At 37.7% G+C, this 11,858-nt stretch overlaps 1 pseudogene; it reads right to left on the minus strand.

Moving 5' to 3' along the window:
• Nucleotides 1-10,755: 10,755 nt before the first annotated feature.
• Nucleotides 10,756-10,876, minus strand: LOC114634326 (annotated as a pseudogene).
• Nucleotides 10,877-11,858: the final 982 nt, after the last annotated feature.

Consider the following 11,858-nt stretch of genomic DNA (forward strand, 5'->3'; position numbering starts at 1 on the left):
GGGAGCCGGGAGCCGGGAGCCGGGAGCCGGGAGCCGGGAGCCGGGAGATATGGATTTCCTGGCTTTGCCATCCACTAGTGACATCGTCTTTGAAAATTCGTATTTGTCTGGGCTTTTTTTTCTTCTTGTTTTTTAAATCAGCAGATATTTCTAGATGCCTCTATGCTTCCTTCCTTTCCTCATCCCCTCTCTTCTTTTTTCCTTCTTGATTATTTGAGACAGGCCTTTGTTACATAGCCTGAATTGGCCTCGAACCGAAGGCAATCTCCTGCCTCCACCTTCTTGGTGCTGAGGTTACAAGCCTGGGCCTTGTTGTTCTTTTTAGATAAAATAATATAGACTATTATTAAAGTACAAATACTTCTTTTTCTATCCAGTAAGATTATCTGGTTTAGCTCTTTTAATTTAATGTTCTTTCCTTTCCCCTGCTGCATCGTATAATTGAACCAAATTAGACTGGTGCTTACTGCTTTCTGTATACCTCAATCTATTACAGTATGGTTCCTCCGTGTCCATCTGTCTTACATTTTAGATTCCTTGTGTCTGCCTCTACGAATCAAAGTTAAATTCTAAGATGTCTCAGTTATTCTTTGTTTCAGGAAGATTTTAATTTCTCTAGACAGTTGGACTTTCTTCCACCCTCAGTTCTTACAGTTTTTGAACTTTGAGCTCTTTAATCTGCTTTGAAATATATTGCTATCTGTGTACTGTTCATCCATTAACCTGTAGTGAAGTGTAAGTGAAGTTAGTTACTATTGCTTATAGGCTTAATCTTAGCCCCATGAGAATATATGAATGAGTGTTAAGTTTAAAATGCTTAACTGAAGAATAAGTTTTGCTCCATTAGAGAAATGTTAGAGTAAATTCTGAACCCCTAATGAAACTAGTGGTTTTCTCTTGGATATAAAGGTATAATGTGAACAGGAGAATAGAAAAAAATTGGAACTACATTAACTAAGCTGTGAACCCATTGTAAGCTATATTAAAACATAAAATACTATTGAAACAATTAGGGATTTGGTAATCACACAATCCCTTTTGGAAATGTTTATAAACTATGATTTTTCTTCTCTAATTCTCCCTTGAAAATAACAAATTAAGTAAATAAAGGTCCTTCTTTTAAAAACGCTGTGGCAATCATTACAATTGGCTATTAATTCCCTCTCAGTTTGTTTTTGTCTGAGATCTAAGTCCTTCATTTCAACCTAATTTTTAGAAGTTCCTGAAACATTGCATTTTAAAGTCTTGCAGTGCTCAAATTAAGCCAGAATAATTATAATTCAGAGCAAGCTTCGTATACTTTCTTATAATAAAAAAGGAAAAACTAACTCAAGCAGCAGTTTCTTACGTTTTTATACACAGGTACATACATTAGAGAAATAAAATTCTGCCACTTTAAATTTTTCCTCATAGATTAAACGCAATTTTTCTTTTTACCAAGAGCTTTGGAATAGCTTCTGTTAGAGGATGCTGCTCTGATTAGAGAAGGGAACAGTGTCGTGCCTGCCATTTGAATAAGGATTTAGTGAGGTCTGTAGTGCTGAGCTAGTCATAGGAGATGCTTGAAATATACATCAAAGGGAATTTAATCTAGGCAAAGCTAAAAATAAAAAGGCCCATTTCATAGGGACATGCTAGTAAAAAATTGCAGAATATGAAAAGGAGACTTATCTGAAATCCATCTGAAAAGGGAAGATACAGTATTTACTGGTGACTGGTTATATCCAAGATTTCATTTATATCAAAGGACTGATGTTCATACTGAAGAAGCATGGGCTAATTTAATGTTTTGTTTAGCTGTCTTAGAAACTGTGAGAATTTCCCAGCAAATTTTACTTTTAAGTGGGGAAAAAACCCTAAATACATGATTGATATTCCTGGGGCATACACTTAGTTACTGGGAGAACTGATGACTGGGACCCTGCTATCTGTTTCTGTATGAGAACCCACAAAGTTGGAGATTTAGACTGCATGATTTGTTTTTATTTTTGTTTTGTTTGTTTTTTTTTTTGAGTTTTCTTAGTGACATAGACCCAAGGCATGTGTCCTCAAAATTCGTCTGTTGAAACTTAATCTTTGACATTACAATATTTGTAGGTATGGCCTTTCGGAGATAACAAAGGTAGATTTGTCTAGGGTGGGATTAGTGCTCTTGTTCAAGGGCCCCAGAGAACTTTCTTATACTGTTAACCATGTGATGATATACTTCATCACAGTGAAAGCATGTTAGGATATGATCCAGGAATCCAGCTCCTAAGAGAGACAGCAATTTGCCAGTATCCTGGACTACTCAGCCTCTAGAACTCTTTATTGTTTGAGCTATCTAAACTCTAAAATTCCCAGCACAGCCGCCGTTTCTTCTTCTTCTTCTTCTTCTTCTTCTTCTTCTTCTTCTTCTTCTTCTTCTTCTTCTTCTTCTTCTTCTTCCTCTTCCTCTTTCCCTCCCCCTCCCCCTCCCCCTCCTCCTCCTCATCCTCCTTCTCCTTCTTTTTGTAACTAGAATCTGAATGGTCTGAGACAGTTACTATATCTTTGGCTTTGTGCCAGTACCCATATGCATTAGTTCTTTATTATGGGTGTAGATGATGTCAGGATTTCAAGTAGATCACTTGCCATTGGTCAGAATCTAGGTGGTTAAGAGACTCTATCTCTTTTCTCTTGTTTTCTTTTCTTTTTCCATTAGAAAAGCTTCTCAAAATTCAGCTCACAGTGCTGGCAGCTAAGTAGTTTCATTTGCGCATATAACACAACAAATGTCTTAACGTGGAAAGCATTTTACATTATGTATAGTCAGCTAGTTGTGCATAAGGTATATAATTCATCCCAATAACGGATTTTTATTATAGATATATTTGTTAGATGTCTTTCTATCACAATAAAACTCTTAGTGATTATCTAGAAAACAAATCCATTATTTCTGAAAATAAGAGATTCTTAGCAAGATAAAGAAGGGCTGTTTTGTCCCTTGGATATGGATATGTCCACTAATTTCACATAGACAGTTGACCACTAGAAACTTGAACAAGTGATCCAGAGTTAGTAGACATGTTGTATGTTTTAGAGTGCTAGCTCAGGCAGACATTTAATGAAAGCTTTATGTTTTACAACACATTTTTAAAACTAAATTACAATTTGACAAAGAAAGCTTCATTTCAGTTCCAGATAAGTTTGGAGTCTGAGATAATTACTGTATTTTTGTTTCAAAATTACTTGGCTACTAGTTACAGCCAAGACCATTTCTTTTGGGATAGTCATCTTAGCATTATTCTGGCAATAAAAAATCAATGTTAATATAGTGAATGTTCTGAACCAAGGGAAAGCATCTTCATCATCATATATGCATCTCATCTATGATGTAACATATGTCGATATTCATGATTATGCCCATGAGACATTGTGGGCTAAGAAGGAGGTATGGAATTAGTAAAAGCTAAGTTTAACTTTATGGGATTTTGGAGTTGGTGTATTTGATTGCATTCTGCTCCACAACTGATGCTCACGTGTGGCACATGAAGTGACTTTCAATTTCCCAGAATAGAATCTATAAAACTTATGAACAGATTGAGTTCACAAAATATATTTGGGTATCAATTTGTTTGGAACTAGATGAACATGTTTCTGTGAAAACAATGTTATATTGTTTATGCAGAGAAGTCCTTTTGGGTTTGCGTTATGTGCCAGGAAGTTCAAATATAAAAGAAAGATGACTTATATTTCTTCAATGACTTTACAGTCTCATGGCAGTGATGGATACGCAGCAATGGGCAAGTACGGTGGAGGCCTTTGGATTCAGACAATGGAAGATGTATAGAAGTAATTGTAGGGACCAGAAAAGGTCCTCCTTCCACTGGGAAATACCTACAAAATTTTAAAAAATGAATGAGTGTTACCGTACTTACTGTGCGATATAGGGGTTAACACCAGGCCGAGGGATTCAAGGTAGCCTGCAACACTAGGGTTCATTCAGATAACTGCCTGTGGTTTGATGTAGTTAAAGGATTTGTACTTGTAGGAAAAGTAGGATAGAAAACTGAATATATAACTTAAAAGCTATGGACAGGTTTCAATTAAGAGGAGAATGAAATATTTATGTTGCTGTGTTGGAAAGGCTACTTCCAGTAGCTCTGTGGAGTGTCAAATGAAGTGATGTTATCAGACAGGGAAAAGCCTTAATAGACAAACATAGACATCCTCCAATGAAATGGTGAGACCAGATTATAAAAAAGTCTCATAATCAGGAGCCAATGAAATGGCACAGTGGGTAAAGGCATCTATGCTGACGAGGTGGATGATCCAGGTCTCATCATCTGGAACCACCGGATGAAAGGAGAAAGCAAACTGCCACGGAGTCATCCTCTGACCTCACATGTGTGGCATGGCCTGTGCAATTGTGCATTAATTCGTGTGCACACACACAAAATAAATGAGTGTAAAAAAGTAATACACGAAAAAGAAATCTTATAATCACTCTCAAGACTGCACTTGTATTTCAGCTTCTGTTTGCATTTCATTTATATAGAGGTCAAAGCTTGTCATTTGAGTTGTTTGAGAAATGAACACCATACTGCTCTCTGTTTCCATCATATGTCTCTCCTGAATCCCAGTCCCTAAGTCTTCTCTATTTTATTCGGCCAAAACAAAATGTATCTCAATATGTTTTAGAAGACTACTCTGAGGTGTGTAAAGGTGAGAATGTAGGTAGAGAATGAGGACAGTTGTAGGTTATTGTGCCACATTTCTACCACATTTCTTCTCTCAGGACCATTCTGATCTAACAAACCTGCATGATCCATTGCTGGATTAGATATTTGGGGAATGGAAGGTAAGGGAAAGTTCAAGATAATTCTGTTTTCTAGATTAGGTGATGAAAGCGTCATTTACTGGTGGTACATAGAAGGAGTATACAATATAAGGGCAAAAAGACAAGTTCAATTATATATTTTTAGGATATTCAAGGAGGCATCTCAATAGGTAGCTTTATATTACTAGAGCCCAGAAAAGCTGTTTTTAGTGGTGTAGACATGGCAGTCGTCTACATAGAGGATATTATTGGAAGCATGTGTCAGATCAACTCAGAAGACTGATGAAAGTAAGAATAGGAGGATAAGAAAAGAGATAGGAGCAGCTGTAGAATTTAAGAGGGCAAGCCAAAGAAAAGGTTTTAGGGAGATGGGAGCCCCTCACTGAGAATGTAAGATGTCATATCCAGATACTTAAAGAGTTACCTTAAAATGAAATTCTTTGCAACAACACAAACAGTTTTATCTTTCTGATTGAAGAGATTATTTCTACAAAGTATTTTTCTTACTATGGCCTCAACTATGAACCATAAGCTGAAAAGTAAAATTAAGACATAAAAACACCCTGAATCACTACATCACTGGGATGCAGTGAATTTGTACTCCTGAAGAACCATGTTTGTTTTGAGTGCAATTTTACCCATTATAGTCAAAACAATTTCAGCAAAACTATGGATAAATATGATAAGAAGAAATGGCCAAAGTTCAGGGAATAAATCTCCTTCTTGTTAAAATGTTTTGTTCTATCACTCACAGGACAGCATGACCTATTCTGAAGTCAGCATTTCTGAAGAAGCCTTGCTGTCATGAAGGGGAGATTTCTTCCTGTCAGCCATAGCAGAATAAAGTGATATACAGTGAAAAGAAACTACAGATAGCAAAGATTTCCCAGAGAGAACTGTTGTGGGAATTCGTTTTAGTCTTTTGTTACTTGATAAAATTCTCTCCCCTGGGTAAATAGATTTGCATAGTTGTATTTACCAAGGAAATTTTTATAGTCTAGAAGTTGCAATCCTGACTGAGAAGAGTCATAACTCTGTCTCTGTTAGGTTGATCTTACTAAAATGTTTCAGTTTAGAGGCACCTGACTCTCATGGATAATTTTAATTAGGAAAAGAATTTAATATAAAAATTTTCACCAAACCTAATATAGTAAGGACTATACTGATTTTTGCATTTTTAAATACTTGTGCTCTAAAGGTCTCAGGTTTGTTGGATGGTCAAAACACATTATAGTATCTGGGAAAAGCTAATCATGCACAATTAGTAGATACATTTTGTTAAATGATAAAGTTGGCAGCTCCTTTTATTTTAATTACATTCTTGCACAGTGGAGGGTATACCTGACTGAATCCTGTTCTGTACTGTTGAATGGTAGGATTTAGTGTGTTATATTGTATTGCTTGGCACACAATATTCTCTTTGTCAAGATGACATTCTTTCTCCATAAGATACAAACAGTTCAGGAAAACATTGCTGACATGAGGTCCTATTCTGCTGATATTACACAAAACTGCAGAATTGGAAATGTAGCACTGCTCTGGAAGCACGGGCTGTTTTTCATCTATAGCAAAAGTAACACAATAAAAAGTCACATTTGTTGCTACTTGTCATCATATTTATCAGATTACACCTCCATCAATATGCCATAAATCTGTCAGCTTCTCCTGTAAACCTAAGACTCCATTAGCTAAGTGAATCAAAGATTTAAAGTTGTGTATTCTCTCCAGTATAGGTTTTTGCTTTACAGTGTAAGATTTCACTCAGAACATATGTTCTGATGGATTAAAAAGACTTAAATTGTAACTTCATTGCCTCATTTATTTAATCCATAATATAGTTGGAGCCCTATCGTGTTAACTTTTCATTGAGAGACATGAGAAGTTATCTACATAAAACATCTATTTACCCTAGATTTCATCAAAGTCCAATTTGATAAGTCAATGAGTTTATTGGAGTGACTTAAAGGAGCATGGATAACTCAAAGGTAGCTCTATCATCAAAAGGTCTACCTAGTGACAATAAACAAAAGCTATATTCTTAGAACTTCCTGTACGGCTTGCAGCCACCTTGACATATTGGAGAGTATCATCTCCCAGTAGTTCTTACTGTTTATAAAAACTTGGTGAGGGGCTTGGCTAATTTTGTAAGTTTCAGGAACTTTCTGAGACTTGTGAATTGTTTACTTCCTGAATCTTAATGAATAGTCTTTTGGCAGGGTAGACTGTTTCAGTTAAGAGGAAATTGTCAAATAAAACTCCAGTTCCACAGCACTCAGCTCCTGTGGAAGGACAATCAACTTCTATTATGTTAAAGTCACCCATTTTGATTCTATCTCACTCTTAAACTCAATATGACTGTGATGATCTTAATTTTTTACTTGTAACTTGACAGAATCTAGGAACACCAAGGGGCCATCTTCTGGGCATGCTTGTGGAGGGGTGTTAATGGCTTTAATTGAGGTGGGATGACCTGTCCACTATAAATGACATCATTTGTTTTTCTGGGTTCATGAACTGTATAAACAAAGAAAGGAGACTGAATAGCAGCATGCATTCATAACTTTCTGCTTTCTGGTTGTGGATGTGGTGTGATTAGCTGCTATATGTCCATGCTGACTTGATTTCCCTACCACAATTTGACTATAACGTGAGAAAGAGTAAGCTCTTTATCTCTTAAGTTGCCTTTATTGGATATTTTATCACAATAAGAGAAAAAGACTAAGACAATAACCTACCAATAATGATTTCTTTCTTAGCTTGCTTACAGACTCTAAATGTTTCCCAGGCTGGACTTGAATTCTCTCTGCAAGCAGGTGACAGGTGTGAATCAGCATGCAGGCCTTTGTACATTCTAGGCAAATGCTTTACTGACTCAAATATCCTACATTTAATTTCCAACAAAATGAAAATTTCAATGATTGTTTTAAAAAGCTGAGTGTTATTACTAGCATCTCAGTAGTTACAATTGTACTACATTTATAGGAGTTAAATTGTGTTCATTGAGATTCTACTTATGGGGGCATATGTTTCTGCAAAATTGGTCTACATTCTTGTTCAGTGTTAAACATAATTTCTCCATAAAATCTCCACTCTTTTCAGTCCCCCTTTCACACATTCTTTCTGAAGACTCATTTCTACCAGCACAGCCTTGTGCTTCCTTGTTCCAATTTCGGACTTGATGTTTTTCTATACCAGTTGAAAGATAGTTATATTGACACTTCCATTTAGTGGTTTCAGAAGCCTATCAAAAGTCCATATGGCAACACTATGTCACCTTCATCTATCATAATAATTGTGGAGGAGAATCTGATGGATGGGAGAATACCCTTTTATTTATAAACTGAACAACCGCCACATCATTTCCCTGTGTAGCTTGTCAACCATTCCTGTTTCTCAGGCAATTTCTATCTCCTAGCTCAGTGTTAGTATTATGCTACTACTCCTACTAATTTTTATCCTGATGTTTGGAGAGTTTTCTTTTTTCTATAGGTTTTTCTTACTTTCCCCATTTCTGAAAGCCAATACAATGAAGTCCATCAAATGAAAACTTTTTAGAATTTGATGAACTCAGTTCTATCCTAGCTCCCTTACCAATTGGTTATGTAATTTTAGCAAGCTAACAATTACTCTATCTATAAGATTTAATTTATTCATCTATAAGATGAGGATTATAGCATCAACTTTGTAGTGTACTGTAGAATTCAGTATGCTAATCCATACTTACTGTTTAGCACAATTCTCACAGCATAAAAAACTGTATTGGTCTTGACCTTTCTGTTAGAGTGAGTTGGCTAAGACCACACATATAAGAGATCAAGTTAGCCTACCTTGACTCTTGGCATGTGAAGTGCAGGCTTTGAGTGATTCTGTTGGAGGATACCATGCAGTCTGGAATGGTGGATTGCGGTGGCAAATGGGGTATGGGAGGTGGACTTTTTATGTGAGGCAGACATCAGAATGCTACTGTCACTGAGGGGCATTTTCTAACTCCCCAAATTTGGTATACCCTCCAAGTGAGCTTGATATGCCTGAGGGTGTCATGTGGTAGGGATATATCTTGTTCACACTTTCCTGGTGATCTGACACTCCTGTGATTGAGAAACTGGTCTGGAAGAAGTTGTTAGAGTGTGCTGAAGTAGGATGATTTTACAAACAGAAATCTTAGGAAATCAGCCAAGAGGAAAGTCAAATAAAAGCAAAGAGAAATGTTCTTAAGCTCAGTGTGTGCCCCACAGATAGTCAGAGCAATCACCATGCCTTTCACACTGTCAGTGAGGTGACTCATATTTTATATGCATAGCACTCCAGTAGGTGCACCAGTAGCTTTTATTCAGCTCTTATTCACTAGTTCCTACCTTCGATAAGAACTTTAGTTAACTCTTAATGTACCAAATCTGTATATGAACTTCTAAATCCTTGCTACCTTAAATAAAGACAATTAAGGATTATCTGGCTCTTCAGTGAGATACATGCTATTTTTATCTTAAACTGAAATCCCTTCGTCCAAACTATGTTGCTCTTCCCTGAAGCGAAATGAAGGAGCAGTGTACCTGGGGAAGAAGGGAGGTGGAGGAGGGGTAGGAAGACTGGGGGGAGGGGAAAGCTGTGGCTGCAATGTACTGTATGAGAACGGAATAAATTTTAAAAACTTAAAAGATACATATTTTCCACTAAATTCTTATTGTAACTTACGGGGCTGAGATGCAAATAATTTAAAGCACGGTTGAAGTTCAAAAATAGAACGTACATTAAGTAAATAACCTCTTTTAAAACTTTTGATTGGGTCTTTGTGAATTTCACATCATGCACCCCAATTCTCCTCCTCTCTTCCTCTCCTCATACCTACCCTCTGCCTTTGTGACCTCTTCCTCAACAGAGAAAAAAAAATCTCATTGTAAAAGCTGTCGTATGTCATAGGTGTTCCACAGTGTACCCTTTTGTCCATGTTCTTTGCTTAGAGATGTTCATTGAAATGAGTTATTGGTCTGGAAGGAGGCAAGCTCAGATACAATCTTCACATTCAGGGCCAGCTTTACTGGTCAGCTGCCCAGGTGAGGTAAAGTGCCTGCTCTCCCGTGTGCTGCAGCAAGTGAGGAGCAGGACCAGCTCTCCCACTCGACCTTAGAGCCAGCTTTCCTGCCTGCTGTAGTTGGCAAGGGGCTAGGGTAGTATCTCACCTCCACCTGTATCACTGCATGGTAACAATTGGTGGGGCAGCTCTCTTATGCTCTCACCTGAGGGTTGGCTCATCTGAGCCCGCCATTACCAGGGTTAGCTCTACTATGTTTTCCAGGTGAGATGCCTGCTCTCCCGAGTACTGCAGCTGGTGGGGGGCAGGGCTAGTTTTCCTGTTCTCATGACCCCAGGGCCATGGTGTTAAGGGGAAGGGGGAATAAGGGTATCTTCCCATCACGCATGCCACCACATGGGAGATGAGTGGTAGGGACAGCTTTTCCATGTTCATGGGTGGTTCATCCATAACTTCTGCAATGTCCTGAGGACTGAAGCTGGCTAGGGTTGGCAACCAGCTCTCTTGCTTCTCTTCATGACACCAGGGCTCTCTGAGTATCTGGGGTCATCTCAGAAATGTTATACCTTGCTTGTGCATTATGGCATGTAGCACAGGTCACCATGGCATGGTCTGCCCTTCCAGGCCTTAATGGCAATGGACAGGTGGCATCTTAGGCTAGTTTAGCTCCCTATCAGGGATCCATGGCTCCTCAACCAGCCTGTCTACATGGTTCTTTGAGAGGGTATCTGTCTTGGGCTCACTCTTGCCCAGAGCCTGAAGTCTTAGGTAAGGTTCTTCTAGTCTCTTGTTTGTTCCAATCCTGGGAGCCTAGCCAGTTCTTCCTGGTGGTCATTTCAAGCTAGTTCCTTGTCCTGGACCCTCTGGTGCTAGAGAGGCGGTAGTCTCAGGCTTGCTGGTTTTTTTTTCTTTTTTTTTTTCAGTGACTGTTAGGCTACTAATCATTCAGATGTCCACAGGTCATAAGTCTTAGCCTCTCCTCTGTCACCTACTGATTGATGCACATGTGACATAGCAGCCACACCTACAGTGCCTCTAGAGGCAGGAAATAAATAATCTTTACAGGGGACTTGCTATATGTTTGGGGATTAACTCCTTTCAATATAAATTATATTTATATTGTAAATTATCACATCTTGTTGGGAGATGACGCTGAGTATAAGAAAGCATGTTTATTTTAAGTGTCCTACAAGACTTCCAGTTCTGGGGCAGGCCGAACTCTTGACCCTGTAACGGGGGAAAAAAGAGAACAATAAACAGCTAAAGGTAGTAAAATGGAATGCTTTTCAGGCTAGCTAATGGTAAATCATTTCCAACAGAGGTTGTTATGGGTCAGTCAGTGGCATAAAAATGCCACTGTGGGAATAAGAATCCAGAAACACATCCACAGATAGAACACTCTAATCTCTCATGATAAGTCTCAGTCAGGAACCCCAGCTTGATTTTCCCAGGCACTTCTGTAAATTGTAAATACTTGCCTTGATGATGGTACTTTTGTTTCCTCCTCCAATTTGGGTACTCCAATAATTTTTGGATGTGGTAAGTACCAATTTAATGACGTTCACTATCTATCTGCTGTTTTTTTCTATTTGTTCTTTTACTATATTTTTGCTAAATGCTTAATAAAATCACTCATTCAAAACCATAGATCATCTGTCATGTACACTGATGCTGTATATGAAATGTATTTACCTCAGAAGATGACTTTATAATAGAAGGCCAATGATGATATTTCCAGTTTTCTAGCTGAAGGAAATGAAAAGAAAATTAATATATAAGGGTTGAGGAACTGAGATTTGAAACTAGATGTATCTGACTCTAGAACCTATAAACTTAACATTTTTCTTCTTTCCGAAACAAAGTTGAAAGGAGTACAGAAAATGTAGTCTGTGACAAATAACTAAAGGTACCGGGTGATAAATTGAATATTTTTCTTTGATTTTTGGAAGATACGTCCTTCTTTGTAGGGGGTCATTAAAATTTACATTTTAGTTCTTAAAATTAAATATTCTTCTATAGACAGTACAG

Source organism: Grammomys surdaster, unplaced genomic scaffold, assembly GCF_004785775.1.
Source record: "Grammomys surdaster isolate TR1022 unplaced genomic scaffold, NIH_TR_1.0 98, whole genome shotgun sequence".
Classification (NCBI taxonomy): Eukaryota; Metazoa; Chordata; class Mammalia; order Rodentia; family Muridae; genus Grammomys; species Grammomys surdaster.